This window comes from Hylobates moloch, unplaced genomic scaffold (genome assembly GCF_009828535.3).
Source record: "Hylobates moloch isolate HMO894 unplaced genomic scaffold, HMol_V3 SCAFFOLD_7, whole genome shotgun sequence".
NCBI classification, from domain to species: Eukaryota; Metazoa; Chordata; class Mammalia; order Primates; family Hylobatidae; genus Hylobates; species Hylobates moloch.
The window spans coordinates 104,899,437-104,916,690 of NW_026652282.1; the positions used below are offsets into that span (position 1 = coordinate 104,899,437).

At 44.1% G+C, this 17,254-nt stretch overlaps 1 protein-coding gene and 1 non-coding gene across 2 annotated transcripts in view; both read right to left on the reverse strand.

The window, feature by feature from the left end:
* Positions 1-16,355, reverse strand: part of XIAP (X-linked inhibitor of apoptosis) — a 37,539-nt gene extending 21,184 nt beyond the window's left edge. The window contains exon 1 of the mRNA XM_058441349.1: positions 16,293-16,355. The gene's annotated coding sequence lies outside the window, so the exon portion shown is untranslated. The remainder of the gene's footprint in view (positions 1-16,292) is intronic.
* On the reverse strand, positions 5,297-5,405 carry LOC116812327 (U6 spliceosomal RNA). The gene has a single exon (XR_004370635.1). It is a non-coding gene; the product is annotated as a U6 spliceosomal RNA (small nuclear RNA).
* Positions 16,356-17,254: the final 899 nt, after the last annotated feature.

Here is a 17,254-nt window from a genome sequence, read left to right on the forward strand (position 1 = left end):
AGGTTATTTTAATGGGGAAAAGAATATAAGGTAGAATGCACGCCAGATTACCACTGCATGAAAATGTATACTTATAGACAAGACTCAAAGTAGTATTAAATAAACCGAGAAAATGTTAAGGTGACGGGATTATAGGTGATCTTTTTCTCCAGAATGTCTTTAATAATATTGTCACTTAAAACCTCTCTTTCTGGCCGGGCGCGGTGGCTCACGCCTGTAATCCCAGCACTTTGGGAGGCCAAGGCGGGCGGATCATGAGGTCAGGAGATGGATACCATCCTGGCTAACAGGGTGAAACCCCGTCTCTACTAAACATTCAAAAAATTAGCTGGGCGTGGTGGCAGGCGCCTGTAGTCCCAGCTACTCGGGAGGCTGAGGCAGGAGAATTGCGTGAACCTGGGAGGCGGAGCTTGCAGTGAGCTGAGATTGTGCCACTGCACTCCAGCCTGGGTGACAGAGTGACTCCGTCTAAAAAAAAAAAAAAAAAAATCTCTTTCTGTGGTTTTGTCAACCACAGAAAAAGGCTATATCCAGTCACTGCTATGCCCTAAGACTTCAGACCTGTGTCTTCAATCATAGATGCGGATGTTCTCCCAGGAACTAAGCATCCCCTAGGACTCTATATCCAGGATGGTTCTAGCCTAAGGGAGACACCACATGGCTTAGAGAGCATCCCAGGGATCTTTTATATCCTGGCTTGTTCCAGGCCTGGCTCACAACACAGAACAATGAACTGTTAATGATGAAGTTTTTAGAAGTTGATGGTATATAAGTTTCAGGGAAGCATCTCAATCAAGTAAACAGACATGATGAGTGCAAACAGCAGCCACCTCATCCTAACAGTGAGATCAGCAACCAGGAGAATAATGTTACTGGGAACAGTCAGACTTCTGGTAGCTCCAGCCAATCTACTGATAATAGCCTTCTTGCCTAACCACAGCAGACTGAACCAAACTTTGAGCCAAAGGATGAAGATAGTGGGGAAGGTGACATTATTATTTAAGATAATGGTGTACCACAGAAGACTGCTAAAGCCATTCCTACCATCAAAAGCCTGGAATCGTTAACACAAACAGAACAAACTCACTTTTGAGTCTCGACAGAATGATTTTACTTCTTCTAATTAAGTGAATTTAGCAGTAGTACAAACACAGAATTTGAAACATATGCTCCAGATCAAAAACTCTTAGAAGATGGAACTATCGTAACATTATGAAACCATCATTTGAATGTTTTCTGAATGAGGATGTCATAGGACTTGTGAATTTGGGTAGTTTAAGAGCTTTTAAACCTCTGAGCCAACGACCTAGAATAGGCATGAGAACAATAATATTACAAGTTTGAAATGTTATTGAAATAAATAGAAACAGAAAGTAGATTAGTGGTTGCCTAGGGCTGGGGAGGGGGAAATAGGAAGTGACTACAAATGGTTACTGGGGTTGTTTGTGGAGTAATGAAAATGTTCTAAAATTAGATTGTGGTGATAGCTGCACAACTCTGCATATACTAAAAGCCACTGAACTATATACTGTAAATGGATCTTATGGTATATAAATTTTATCTTAATAAAGCTGTCAAAATGTTATTAAAATAGTAGTTTGGTAACTGCATAAACTTTGGTGGATCAGAGGTGATTTTAAGTCTAAAACAAAGAGGGGTTTGCTAATGAAATTATGTGCTTTTGATATGGAAAATGGGATGTTAGTACATTTTCAGAACTAGGTGAGAGGACTAAGTCATTTCTGTTTGAAGCGGTTACATATTTAACCTGTTTCACAGAGCCCAGTGAATTTTTCCTTTAACTATATTCCTTAAATTTTTTTTTTTTTCTTTGAGACAGAGTCTCGCTCCCAGGCTGTAGTGCAGTGGCGCGATCTCGGCTCACTGCAAGCTCCGCCTCCCGGGTTCATGCCATTCTTATGCCTCAGCCACCCGAGTAGCTGGGACTACAGGCGCCCGCCACCACGCCCGGCTAATTTTTTTGTATTTTAGAGATGGGGTTTCACCATGTTAGCCAGGATGGTCTCGACCTCCTGACTTCATGATCCGCCCGCCTCGGCCTCCCAGTGTTGGCATTACAGGCGTGAGCCAACGCACGTGGCTATATTCTTTAAATTCTAATGAGAAAAAGTTTGATTCTATCTCTTGGTACTGGAGGACCTCAGTTCTTATGTTCCCAGTATTCTTATTTCTAATGTTGTTCTTCTGTTGCCAATTGTTAACAAATCACTTTCTGGAATGCTTTTTCTAACTTTTAAGAAATTAAGCCAATTACTATTTTTAGGAGTTGCTTTCCATGTTATGAAGCACCTGAAGCTATGCTCCTAAATTACAAAATTCTCTGACAGTTGTTCACATTGGTGTTTGTACGTCCTATAGCTTATATATTTAAAAACTAATTCCAAACAGGTATAATTTGTGTTGTAAAAAGCAGTTAATGGCCAGGCGTGGTGGCTCATGCCTCTAATCCCAGCACTTTGGGAGGCCGAGGCAGGCGGATCACTTGAGGTCAGGAGTTCGAAACCAGCCTGGCCAACATGGCGAAAACCCATCTCTACTAAAAATACAAAAAGTAGTCAGGCGTGGTGGTGCATGCTTATAATCCCAGCTACTCAGGAGGCTGAGATATGAGAACCCGGAAGACAGGGGTTGCAGTGAGCCCAGATCTTGCCACTGTACTCCAGCCTGGGTGACAGAACAAAACCCTGTCTCAAAAAAAAAAAAAAAAAGGCAGTTAATTTCACTGACTCTGGTAATATGAGACTCTCTCCTTTAACATTCTTGTATTTACTCCTAATTTCACTACAAAGCATTCCCTTTGTTTTGTGTGTCCATATGTACACTGGAATGCTTTTGTACTCTTTTAATGTATTCAAGTAGTGTGAATGTTTTTGATAAAAAATGTACCAAGATTAAAAGATTTTTACACATGGAACAAACCTGTGTATTTTTTCATACAATGATTTTGGATTTTCTTTAATGGGATTATTCTAGGAAGACTGCCTAACATTGATAGAAATATGTGGTATTTACCACTGATGGGTAGAGTTTACTCATATTATTTTCCTTTTTATTTAAATTTTGTTTTTTTTAAGACAAGGCCTTGCTCTGTTGCCCGAGGTGGAGTGCAGTAGTGTGATCATAGCTCACTGTAACCTCGACCTCCTGGGCTGAAGCAATCCTCCCACCTCAGCCTCCTGAGTAGCTGGGACTATAGCCACATGCCACCATGCCCCGCTAATTTTAAAAAGTTTTCTTAGAGATGTGGTTTCTCTATGCTCTTCAGGCTGGTCTGGAATTCCTGAACTCAAGCGATACTCCTGACTTGGCCTCCCAAAGTGTTGTGATTATAGGCGTGAACCACTGTGTTTGACTAGTTTTTTACTATTATGAACAATGCTGGAGTGAATGACCTTCCATCTAAACCTACTTATGTAATGTTTGCTTTTTGCACCAATAATAGATGGCCTCAAACAGGGCAGTGTCCTGTCACTACCTCCATTTAATCTATCTTGTTTTTGACTAGTAATAGTCTTAAGAAGCATTTGACTAAAGTAGTTGGAAAAAAAAAAAAAAGCAGCATGAGGCCATATGAGGTGGCTCACCCCTGTAATCCCAACACTTTGGGAGGTTAAGGCGGGAGAATCACTTGAGCCCAGGAATTTAAGACCAGACTGGGCAACGCAGGCCAAGGAATTCCAGGTTACAGTGAGCTGTGACTGCGTCACTGCACTTCAGCCTATACAACAGGTCAAGACACTGTCTTAAAAAACAAAAAAGTAGTATGAATATACTTATAAATCTATAAGAAGGCTGGGTGCAGTGGCTCACACCTGTAATCCCAACACTTTGGGAGGCCGAGGTGGGTGGATCGCTTGAGTTCAGGAGTTCAAGACCAGCCTGGCCAACATGGTGAAACACCGTCTCTACTAAAAATACAAAAATTAGTCGGGCGTGGTGGCACATGCCTGTAATCCCAGCTACTCGGGAGGCTGAGGCAGGGGAATCGCTTGAACCTGGGAGGCAGAAGTTGCAGTGAACCGAGATGGTGCCACTGTACTCCAGCCTGGGCGACAGAGCGAGACTCCGTCTCAAAAAAAAAAAAAAAATCTGTAAGAAAAAGATTAATATGTTGATAGAAAACAGGCAAATTTACAAGTGGGAAATATTAATGGTCAACAAACATATGCAATAATGTTAAACCTCATTAATAATCAAAGAAATAAACACTTTAAAAGATAACATTTTTATCCTATTTGGCAAAGGTCAACATTACTACCAACAACGAAAACGCAGTGGCCGGAGAGCATGAAGCAAGAGGCATCTGCCTGTTAGAACTAAAAACTGGTACATCGTTTCTGGAAGGTAATCTGGCAATATATGTTCTAAAAGTCTTAAATAGATGATTATCTCTTGAACCACCCATTCTAGTTCTAAACATATTCTCAAAAAAAATAAAAATAAAAATAAATAAATAAATAAATAAATAAATAAATCCCTGATCAGGCCAGGCGCGGTGGCTCACGTCTGTAATCCCAGTATTCTGGGAGGCCAAGGCAGGCAGATCACCTGAGGTCAGGAGTTCAAGACCAGCCTGGCCATGGTGAAACCCCGTCTCTACTAAAAATACAAAAAATTAGCCAGGCATGGTGGTGCATGCCTGTAATCCCAGCTACTCGGGACGCTGAGGCAGGAGAATCGCCTGAACCTGGGAGGCACAGGTTGCAGTGAGCTGAGATTGTGCCATTGTACTCTAGCCTGGGAAACAAGAGCGAAACTCCGTCTCAAAAAAAAAAAAAAAAAAATCCCTGATCAGCCAGGCGCAGTGGCTCATGCCTGTAATCCCAGCACTTTGGGGGCTAAGGTGGGTGGATCACTTGAGGTCAGGATTTCGAGACCAGCCTGGCCAACATGGCAAAACCTAGGCTCCACAAAAAAAAAAAAAAAAAAAAAAAAAAAAAAATACAAGAATTAGCTGGGGGTGGTGGCACACACCTGTAGTCCCAGCTACTCTGGAGACTGAGGCAGGAGAATTGTTTGAACTCGGGAGGTGGAGGTTGCAGTGAGCCGAGATTGCGCCACTGCATTCAAGCCTGGGCAACAGAGGGAGACTCCATCTCAAAAAAAAAAAAAACAACAACAACAACAAAAAAACAAAAAACAACAAAAAAAACCATCATTTCATTATGAATGTATATATAAGGATGTTCCATAAAGCGCTATTTACTAAAAACAATTCAATGTCTAACAAAAGAGGACAGTACTATGGTAATATGGGCCACCGGGCAACCATTAAAAATTCATGTTCAGGATGTATTTTTAAAATATACATATATTATACAGGGGCCACGTTAACCTTCTCTGTATCATTCCAATTTTAGTATATGTACTGCCAAAGCGAGCACCAAGATGTTGTATTAAGCGGAAAAAGCTGGTTACAAAATAATGTTGTATTGTATAACCCAAATTATAAAAAATACAGATATATAAAGACAGGCTAAATTACATATCAAAATTCTGCTGTGGTTATCTCTGAGCAGTGAGATTATTTTCTTTGTGCTTTTCTTAATTTTCTAAATTCTATATAGCAAATATATTAGATTCTAATGAAAAGAAATAAGCAGGTGGACTCTTGATTAGTCAGGCACCCTTGTACAATCCTGCCAACGAGACTATGGGTGTAGTCTGGCTATTTGCCATGTGACAATGCTTCCTCCCTCTGTGAATACATTGGCCAAGTAAACTATCAATAGCAGGGCCTGGTAATGCAAAGTTTTGGCTTTTCATTCACAGAAAGTAATTTTTATGACTTAGGGAAGGATATGTTCTTTGGTTCTTATCTTTTTGCCTATCCTGAGAATTTCTGCCAGCTAGTTACATAGGTAACTGCCTCTGAGCAACCCACCGGGTTTTGTTTTGTTTTTTTTGTTTGTTTGGTTTTTTCAGACGGACTCTCGCTCTGTCGCCCAGGCTGGAGTGCAGTGGCACGATTTGGGCTCACTGCAACCTCCGCCTTCCAGGTTCAAGCAATTCTTCTGCCTCAGCGTCCCAAGTAGCTGGGATTACAGGTGTGTGCTACCAGGCCCAGCTAATTTTTTTTTTCTATTTTTAGTAGAGATGTGGTTTCACCATGTTGGTCAGGCTAGGCTCAAAACTCCTCACCTCAAGTGATCCACCTGCCTCAGACTCCCAAAGTGCTGGGATTACAGGTCTGTGCCGCCACAACGCCTGGCCGATTTTTGTATTTTTAGTAGAGACAGCGTTTCATCATGTTGGCCAGGCTGGTCTCAAACTTCTCATCTCAAGTGACCTGCTCGCCTTGGCCTCCCAAAGTGCTGGGATTACAGGCGTGAGCCACCGTGCCTGGCAATCATCAGGTTTCAAAAAACAGAGAGAGAGAGGGCCAGACATGGTGATTCACGCCTGTATTCCCAGCACTTTGGGAGGTCAAAGCAGGAGGATTGCTTGAGCCCAGGTGTTCGAGGCCAGCCTGGGCAACATGGTGAGACCCCATCTCTACAAAAAAAAATAAAATAAAACTTGGGCCAGGTGTGATGGCTCATGCCTGTAATCCCAGCACTTTGGGAGGCCGAGGCAGGAGGATCATCTGAGGTCGGGAGTTCGAGACCAGCCTGACCAACATGAAGAAACCCCGTCTCTACTAAAAATACAAAATTAGCCGGGCGTGCTGGCGCATGCCTGCAATCCCAGCTACTCAGGAAGGCTGAGGCAAGAGAATCACTTGAACCCGGGAGGCCGAGGTTGCGGTGAGCCGAGATTGCACCATTGCACTGCAGCCTGGGCAACAACAGCAAAATTCCGTCTCAAAAAAAAAATTAAAAATTAGTCGGGCATGGTTGCACATGCCTGTAGTCCGCACATGCCTGTAGTCCCAGCTACTCGGGAAGCTGAGGTGGAAGGACTGCCTGAGCCTGGGAAGCAGAGTCTGCAGTGAGCTATGATTGTGCCAATGCACTGTACCCTGGGAGACAGAATGAAAAGCTATCCAAAAAAGAGAGAGAGAGAGAGGGATACAGGTCAAGTCCCAGAGATAAAAGCAGTCATCAGGTCATGTCCATGGTGGATGGCCAGAAACAAATGCCTTTTGGTCCACTGCTTGAGTGGCAGTAAACCAGCAGCAGAAGGGAAGGGCTGAGAAACACAGGTGATACCTGATTGCTACTTATTGGGTTTCTTTTTTTGTGATGGAGTCTTGCTCTGTGACCCAGGCTAGAGTGCAGTGGCATGACCTCGGCTCACTGCAACCTCCATCTCCCAAATTCAAGTGATTCTCCTGCCTTAGCCTCTTGAGTAGCAAGACTACAGGGGCGCGCCACCACGCCTGGCTAATTTTTGTATTTTTAGTAGAGATGGGGTTTCGCCATGTTGGCCAGACTGATCTCAAAACTTTTGACTTCAGGTGATCTGCCCGCCTCAGCCTCACAAAGTGCTGGAATTACAGGCATGAGCCACTGCACCCGGCCAACTTATTGTTAACTTGAGTTGAAAATAAAAGGACGGCCGAGCGCGGTGGCTCACGCCTGTAATCCCAGCACTTTGGGAGGCCGAGGCGGGCAGATCACGAGGTCAGGAGATCGAGACCATCCTGGCTGACATGATGAAACCCCACCTCTACTAAAAATACAAAAAATTAGCCGGGCGCGGTGGCGCGTGCCTGTACTCCCAGCTACTCAGGAGGCTGAGGCACGAGAATCGCTTGAACCTGGGCAGCAGAGGTTGCAGTGAGCTGAGATCACGCCACTGCACTCCAGCCTAGGTGACAGAGTGAGACTCCGTCTCGATTAAAAAAAAAAAATCAATCTTATTTGGTTTAATGTAAGGTCAAAATTTAAGCATGGGCTTGTGTGATTCTATAGCTCATCTTCTCTTCTTTCACGATGTTACCTTTGATAGTAACTAACCTATGTAATGTGCTTTACAATTTAGAATGTTTTCATATATGGTATCTAATTCAACCTACATATCATATCATAGGCCTCATCTGAAATATGAGGAAACAGTGGTTCTGTTACTCATCAAAGGTCATGCACCCAGTGATTATGACCAATATAGGTCTAAGGAAATTACTATAAGGATTACTGGCAGAAGGGACAGTCCAATGAGGTAGCAGAAAATGTTAGGCTTCCTTCCCTTTCAAGGCCTAAAAAATTAGCTGGAACCATAGAAAGGTTAAGTCACATGGTAATATATGCTGAGATGTCTGTGTTTTTTTTTTTTCTTTATTTGTGAGATGGAGTCTCACTCTGTTGTCCAGGCTGGTGTACAGTGGCATGATCTCAGCTCACTGCAACCTCTACCTCCCAGGCTCAAGTGATTCTCCTGCCTCAGCCTCCTAAGTAGCTGGGATTGCAGAGGCGTGATCCAGCTTTTTTTTTTTTTTTTGTATTTTTTTAGTAGAGATGGGGTTTCGCCCTGTTGGTCAGGCTGGTCTTGAACTCCTGACCTCAAGTGATCCACCCGCCTCGGCCACCCAAAGTGCTGGCATTTCAGGTGTGAGCCACTGCGTCCAGCCAGATGTCTGTATTTCTGTATTTAAGGTGAATAAAATGATTACAGAAATAAGAATAAAATTTCGAACCATAATATAAGTATTTATAAGTACCAGGGAATGCACAACGGCAGCAGCCTTGTCCAGTTTAAGAAATCAGCTTTAATCCACTTAGTTCAACATCTGACCATCTGAGATCAAGCTATTCTCAGTCTGTACAGGTAAACGTGACTTTTCACTATGATCCATATCCTTAAAAATACATAAAACTATATGGTAACAAGGTGAATCACATGTATCCATAACAAAGACTGCGTACCAAATCATACCAAAATCAAATCCCAAAATGTATCAAACAACAGAGCTACAAATGTATCATAACTTAAAACAATAAAAGCCCATGCCAAGTCCTGCAAAATGGACATAAGTATGTTTTTATCATATAAAGGATAACCTATTATCAACCATATACAGAGCAGATAAAATATATAATCCATAAATTTGGCCTCAAATTCCTGTTTTTGTTTTTTGAGATAGAATCTTGCTCTGTCCCCCAAGCTGGAATGGGGTGCCCTGATCTTGGCTCACTGCAACCTCCACCTCCTGAGCTCAAGTGATCCTCCCACCTCAGCCTCCAGAGTAGCTGGGATTACAGGCGCACGCACAACCATGCCCAGTTAATTTTTCTATTTTTAGTAGAGATAGCGTTTTACCATGTTGCCCAGGCTGGTCTTGAACTCCTGGGCTCAAGGGATCTCCCTGACTTGGCCTCTCAAAGTGCTGGGATTAAAGGCATGAGCCACCATGCCTGGCCTGGGATTGTTACATGGAATTTTTTTTCTTGACAGAATCTCAGATAATCAAGCTTAAAAACTATTATAATGGGTTTTGAATTGTTGGAATCAATTAGCCCTTAAGCCCAACCTCCCTGGGGTTTTTTTGTTTGTTTGTCTGCTTGGTTGTTTGTTTTGAGAAAGGGCCTCACTCTGTCACTCAGGCTAGAATGCAGTGGAGCCCTCATAGCTCACTGCCGCCTTGACCTCCCGGGCTCAAGCGATCTTCACAGGCGCGTGCCATCACATCCAGCTCATTTTTTTATTATTGGTAGAGACAGGCTCTCACGATGTTGCCCAGGCTGGTCTCAAACAATCCTCCCACCTCGGCCTCCCAAAGTGTTGGGCTTACAGGTATGAGTCACCACGCCTGACCCTGTTACTTTACAGATGAAGAAAGTGCACTATAAAATAGTACACTGGACAAATAAAAAATGTATTTTGAAAGACTTCAGGCCGGGCGCAGTGGCTCACGTCTGTAATCCCAGGACTCTGGGAGGCCGAGGCAGGTGGATGACCTGAGGTCAGGAGTTCGAGACCAGCCTGGCCAACATGGCGAAACCCCATCTCTACTAAAAATGCAAGTATTAGTTGGGCGTGATGGCAGACACCTGTAATCTCAGCTACTTGGTAGGCTGAGGCAGGAGAATCACTTGAACCCAGGAGGCAGAGGTTGCAATGAGCTGAGATCGCACCAATGCGCTCCAGCCTGGGCAACATGAGCAAAACTCCATCTCAAAAAAAAGAAAAAAAAGAAAAAAAAAAAAAGGCCGGGTACGGGGGCTCACACCTGTAATCCCAACACTTTGGGAGGCCAAGGCGGGTGGATCACAAGGTCAGGAGTTCAAGACCAGCCTGGCCAACATGGGGAAACCATGCCTCCACTAAAACTACAAAAATTAGCCGGGCATGGTGGCACACGTCTATAATCCTAGCTACTCAGGAGGCTCAGGAAGGAGAATCGCTTGAACCCAGGAGGTGGAGATGCAGTGAGCTGAGACTGTGCCACTGCACTCCAGCCTGGGGGACAGAGTGAGACTCTGTCTAAAAAAACCAAACCAAACCAAAAACAAAAAGACTGCCGGGTGCGGTGGCTCACACTTGTAATCACAGCACTTTGGGAGGCTGAGGAGGGCGGATCACGAGCTCAGGAGATGGAGACCACGGTGAAACCCCGTCTCTACTAAAAATACAAAAACAGTAGCCAGGCGTGGTGGTGGGCACCTGTAGTCCCAGCTACTTAGAGGCTGAGGCAGAAGAATGGCATGAACCCGGGAGGCGGAGGTTGCAGTGAGCCGAGATCGCACCACTGCACTCCAGCCTGGGCGACAGAGCGAGACTCCGTCTCAAAAAAAAAAAAAAAAAAGACTTCGTCAGGTGCAGTGACTCACGCCTGTAATCCCAGCACTTTGGGAGGCCAAGGCAGGCGGATCACGAGGTCAGGAGATTGAGATCATCCTGGCTAACACGGTGAAACCCCACCACTACTAAAAATACAAAAAATTAGCCGAGCATGGTGGCGGGCGCCCGTAGTCCCGGCTACTCAGGAGGCTGAGGCAGGAGAATGGCGTGAACCCGGGAGGCGGAAGTGGCGGTGAGCCGAGATCGCGCCACTGCACTCCAGCCTGGGCGACAGAGCAAGACTCTGTCTCAAAAAAACAAAAAAATCAAAACAAACAAAAAAGAAAAACTCTGTTGGGAGGTTATAATACAGACAAAAGACCAGTTAGGAGACTACTACAATTGTCCAGTTGAAAAACAAGGAAGGGCCTGAACTAGAGCAGAATAAGTGGGAAAGTCTGAAGCAACATTAAAAAGGTAGAATCCATCAAATTTGATGATTAATTAAATGTAAAAGGATTACAGAGAGCAAAGGGCTTAGGAACAACATAAATTACTGGGCAACCTTGTGAACTGTGGTACCATTAACCAATACAGGAGAAAACAGTGCAGGATTAGATTCAGTCTGAGTGGTTTTTAGAGATGCATTCTAGGTGGAAATGTCCAGAGGGCAACTAGACGTTGCTCTTTCCTGCTTCTCCTATCTTTGACTTGTTTTTATTTTCAGTTTGTTTTGTTGCTCCACTACTTGTGCCCACCTAATTAGATGTTGGTGGTTCCCTTCCATTCCCTCATCGACCCTTCTGAAAAATGGTCTTTCCAGCCGGGCGTGGTGGCTCACGCCTGTAATCCCAGCACTTTGGGAGGCTAAGGTGGATCACCTGAGGTCAGGAGTTCAAGACCAGCCTGGCCAACATGGCGAAACCCTGTCTCTACTAAAAATACAAAAATTAGCCGGGCGCAGTGGCATGTGCCTGTAGTCCCAGCTACTCGGGAGGCTGATGCAGGAGAATCGCTTGAACCCGGGACACGGTGGTTGCAGTGAGCCACGATCGCACCACTGCACTCCAGCCTGGGTGACAGAGCGAGACTCCGTCTCAAAAAAAAAAAAGGTCTTTCCAGACACTTCCCCTACCAGCAACATCTTACTCTCATTTATACAGGTTTTGTTATCCTCCTACTTCAATGTCCTGCAGGTATCTCAAACTCAACTTGCTAAAAACAAAAAGGAAGGACATGGACCCCTACCTGATACCATGTACAAAAATTAACTCAAAATGGATCAAAGACCAGAATGTAAGATATAACACCATAAAACTCTTAGAAGAAAACATAGGTATAAACCTTGGTGACCCTGGATTAGGCAATGGTCTCTTAAATACGACATTAAAAGCATGAGGAACACACACAAGAAATAGATAAATTGGATTTCATAAAAATTAAAGACGTTTCGCTGGGCACGGTGGCTCACACCTGTAATCCCAACACTTTGGGAGTCCGAGGCAGGCGGATCACCTGAGGTCAGGAGTTCGAGATAAGCCTCAACATGGAGAAACCCCATCTCTACTAAAAATACGAAATTAGCCGGGCGTGGTGGTGCACGCCTGTAATCTCAGCTACTGGGGAGGCTGAGGCAGGAGAATTGCTTGAACCTGGGAGGCAGAGGTTGCGGTGAGCCGAGATGGCGCCATTGCACTCCAGCCTGGGCAACAAGAGCGAAACTCCGTCTCAAAAATAAATAAATAAATAAAGACGTTTATGCTTCAAAGAATACCAACAAGAAAGTGAAAAAGGTGGCCGGGTGCAGTGGCTCACGCCTGTAATTCCAGTACTTTGGGAGGCTGAGGTGGGCAGATGATGAGGTCAGGAGTTTGAGGCCAGCCTGGCCAACATGGTGAAACCCCATCTCCACTAAAAATACAAAAAAAATTAGCCAGCCATGGTGGTGCACACCTGTAATCCCAGCTACTCGGGAGGCTGAAGCAGGAGAACTGCTTGAGCCTGGGAGGCGGAGGTTGCAGTAAGCAGAGATCACGCCTCCGCACTCCAGACTGGGCAACAGAGCAAGACTCCGTCTTGGGGGAAAAAAAAAAAAGGAAACCCACAGAATGGAAGAAAATACTTGCAAATCATAAATCTGACAGGGACTTTTATATATAAATAACTATAATCTTCATTTAGAAAGTAAAAGAGGCCAAAAAAAAGGACTGTAATATATAAAGATCTCCTTTTTTTTTTTTTTTTGAGAAGGAGTCTCGCTCTTCACCCAGGCTGGAGTGCAGTGGCGCGATCTCGGCTCACTGCAGGCTCTGCCCCCCGGGGTTCACACCATTCTCCTGCCTCAGCCTCCCGCGTAGCTGGGACTACAGGTGCCCGCCACCTCGCCCGGCTAATTTTTTGTATTTTTAGTAGAGACAGGGTTTCACCGTGTTAGCCAGGATGGTCTCGATCTCCTGACCTCGTGATCTGCCTGCCTCGGCCTCCCAAAGTGCTGGGATTACAGGCGTGAGCCACCGCGCCCGGCCATAAAGATCTCTTTTAACTCAGTAACAAAAAGATAACCCATCCCCCTAGACTGTTCAGTAGAAAAAGGACAACCCAAATAAAAAATGGTCAAGGCTGGGCACAGTGGATCACACCTATAATCCCAGCACTTTGGGAGGCCAAGGGAGGCAGATTCTTTGAGCCTAGGAGTTCGAGACCACCAGGGCAACAATGGCGAAACCTTCTCTCTATAAAAAAATACAAAAATTCATCCTGGTTAACACGGTGAAACCCCGTCTCTACTAAAAATACAAAAAATTAGCCGGGTGCAGTGGCGGGCGCCTGTAGTCCCAGCTACTCGGGAGGCTGAGGCAGGAGATTGGCGTGAACCCGGGAGGCGGAGCTTGCAGTGAGCCGAGATTGCGCCACTGCACTCCGGGCTGGGCGAAAGAGCGAGACCCCGTCTCAAAAAAAAAAAAAAAAAAAAAAATACAAAAATTAACTGGGTGTGGTGGCGCACACCCGTAGTCCCAGCTACCTGGAAGACTGAGGCAGCAGAATTGCTTGAGCCAGGGAGGTCGAGGCCACAGTGAGCGTGACTGTACTAATGCACTCCAGCCCGAGTGACTGAGCAAGACCCTGTCTCAAAAAAAAAGAAAAAATAATGGGCCGGGCATGGTGGCTCACACCTGTAATCCCAGCACTTTGGGAGCCCAAGGCGGGTGGATCACCAGCCTGGCTAACATGGCGAAACCCCGTCCCTATTAAAAATGCAAAAATTAGCCAGGTGTGGTGGTGAGCACCTGTAATCCCAGCTACTATGGAGGCTGACTCAGGAAGATCGCTTGAACCCAGGAGGCAGAGGTTGTAGTCAGCCGAGATTGTACCACTGCACTCCAGCCTGGGCGACAGAGCAAGACTCCGTCTCAAAAAAAAAAAAAAAGTCAAAGGAGATGAACAGACATTTCTACAAAGAAGATTTACAAATGGCCAATAAGCACATGAAAAGATGCTCAATATCATTAATCATCAGGGAAATGCAAAACAAAACCACAATGAGATACCATGTCACATCCACTAGAATGGCTGTGATAAATAAGATGGATAATGAATGTAGAGAAATTGAAATCCTCATACACTGCTGGTAGGAATGTTAAAGGGTGCAGTCACTTTGGAAATCCGGCTGGTAGTTTATCAAAAGGTTAAATATAGAATAACCACATGACCCAGCAATTCCATCCCTGGATATATACCCAAGAGAACTGGGTATACAACATGTCTATACAAAAACTTCTACACAAATGTTCATAGAACCATCACTCATAATAGTCAAAAAGTAGAAACAAGCCAAATGTCAACTGACAAATGGATAAACAAAATGTGGTATTATTTATACAATGGACTCTTTCTACAATAAAAAAGAATGAAGTACTCATATATGCTACAACATGGATACACCTTGAGGACACATATTACATTATTCCATTTATATTAAATGTCCAGAATAGGCAAGTCCATAGAGACAGAAAGTAGATTACTGATTGCCTTGGCCTAGGGGTAGGGTGGGCAATGGAGAATGACTGTTGATGGGTGAGCATGGAGTTTCTTGTTGGGGTAATGATAGTGTTCTGCAATTAAACAGTAGTAATGCCACTCACTGCGTGGGGGGTAGCCCTGCTCTGCAGGAGCAGTCATGGAGCTGAATTTATGTTTGTTTTATTTATTTATTTATTTATTTATTTTTGAGATAGAATCTCGGTCCATCACCCAGGCTGGAGTGCAGTAGCACGATCTCAGCTCATAGAAACCTCCGCCTCCCAGGTTCAAGCAATTTTTATGCCTCTGCCTCCCGAGTAGCTGGAACCACAGGTGTGTACCACCACGCCCTGGTAATTTTTGTATTTTTCTTTTGGTTTTAGAGGTAGAGTTTTGCTCCTTTTTGCCCAGGGTGTAGTGCAATGGCGTGGTCTCGGCTCACTGCAACCTTTGCCTCCCAGGTTCAAGCAATTCTCCTGCCCCAGCCTCCCAAGTAGCTGGGAATACAGGCGTGCGGCGCCACACTCAGCTAATTTTGTATTTTTAGTAGAGACGGAGTTTCACTATGTTGGCCAGGCTGGCCTCGAACTCCGGACCTCAGGTGATCCACCTGCCTTGGCCTCCCAAAGTGCTGGGATTACAGGCGTGAGCCACCGCACCCAGCCCCTTGTAATTCTTAAGATACTAAATAGATGATGGTACCAGTTTAGGAAGTGGGGAATCACTAGACATATTCTAAATTAAACTTTCTACTGCTTTTGAAATATGATGCCTAAGTTGAAAATGAGATCTGCACTGTGATGTAGCATTCAGAAGACCTTGCTTGTGGTCCTAGTTCCACTAACGATTTGTAATGTGCCTGTGTACAAGTCACTTAACCTCTCTGACTCTGTTTCTTCATCTGAAAAGTTGGGATAACAATTACCTTCCTTGCTTAGCATAGTATCTTTCTCTGTCCATTTTTTGAGTTTTAAAACCTCTACTTCTCCATGAGGTAACAGGAGGTAAACAAACCAAACCTTACACCTCTGTGAAGAAGCTGGGGAAGGTACAATGACAGTATGGGATAAAGAAGCAGGTGGGTTAGGGCTTATCAGGGTAATGGCACACTAGTAGAAAACTGAAATAATTTTGGCTTACTTAAGGAACCCCAGGTACAAAAAGACACTTCACCCTCTCTCTTGTGATTTTAGCAGAGATGGTAATGAGGCAGCCTATCAGTGTTCCTCCTGAACTTGGAAAAACTATCTGATGGCCTACTAACATTTTTAATACAGACACGTCTGACTGATTTTTTTTTTCTTTTATTTTTGAGACGGAGTCTTGCCCTGTTGCCCAGGCTAGAGTGCACTGGCACGATCTCAGCTGACTGCAATCTCCACCGCCCAGGTTCGGTAGTCCCAGCTACTCGGGAGGTTGAGGCAGGAGAATCAGTTGAACCCGGGATGCAGAGGTTGCAGTGGGCTGAGATCGCACCACTGCACTCCAGCCTGGGCAACAGAGTGAGACTCTGTCTCTAAATAAATAAAAAATAAATAAATAAATAAATTGGCAGTTAAATTAAAAGGAGAGTTAACAAGCATATTTACCAATTCTTCTAGTTAGTGATGGTGTTTTCTCAGTAGTTCTTACCTGTAACAGAAATAGGAATTGCAAGTTAGAATTACTTTTGGTAGAGGCAATCATTTCCATTTGAAAAGTGAAATTAATCATAAATTTAAAATAAATTGGCTTTATTCCAATTCAATATGTGAATATTCACAAAAGGCATAGCCTGACGGAGCTAGAAGGAAGTTATAAGATTATCTAATCTAATCCCTTCATTTTACAAACAAGAAGCTGAGGCCCAGGAAGAATGAATAACTTCAAGGTAGAGTCACTGGGGCAACTCTAGCCTCCCATTTTAGTCCAGGGTTCTTTCCACCTATTACTGATGCCTTGGCCACCTCAGTTCATCCTATCAATTTATTTATTTATTTATTTATTTATTTATTTTTTTATTTTTGAGATGGAGTGTCACTCTTGTTGCCCAGGCTGGAGTGCAGTGGCATGATCTCAGCTCACTGTAACCTCCGCCTCCCAGGTTCAAGCAATTCTCCTGCCTCAGTCTCCCCAGTAGCTGAGATTACAGGCGCCCGCCATTATGCCTGGCTAAATTTTTGTATTTTTAGTAGAGACGGGGTTTCATCATGTTGGCCAAGTTGGTCTTGAACTCCTGACCTTGGGTGATCCATCCGCCTCGGCCTCCCAAAGTGCTGGGATTATAGGCGTGAGCCACCGTGCCCAGCGTCCATCCTATCAATTCAGATATATTTTTGAGATTTTATTGTCTGCAAAAACTTTAAGACTACTTATGAGTACAAAGCACATTATACAAAGATCTAATTTCAGAAGGCTAAAGGACTTTTAATATTTTAGTTCTTCAAGCCCATTTTTGCCTACAATGATACTTAAATCAGTTCATCCTGATTATCTTTTGACAAATTTACTTCAGGTAAAGAATAAGAAACACTTTTTAGGCTCTCTCTCTCTCTCTTTTTTTTTTTTTTTT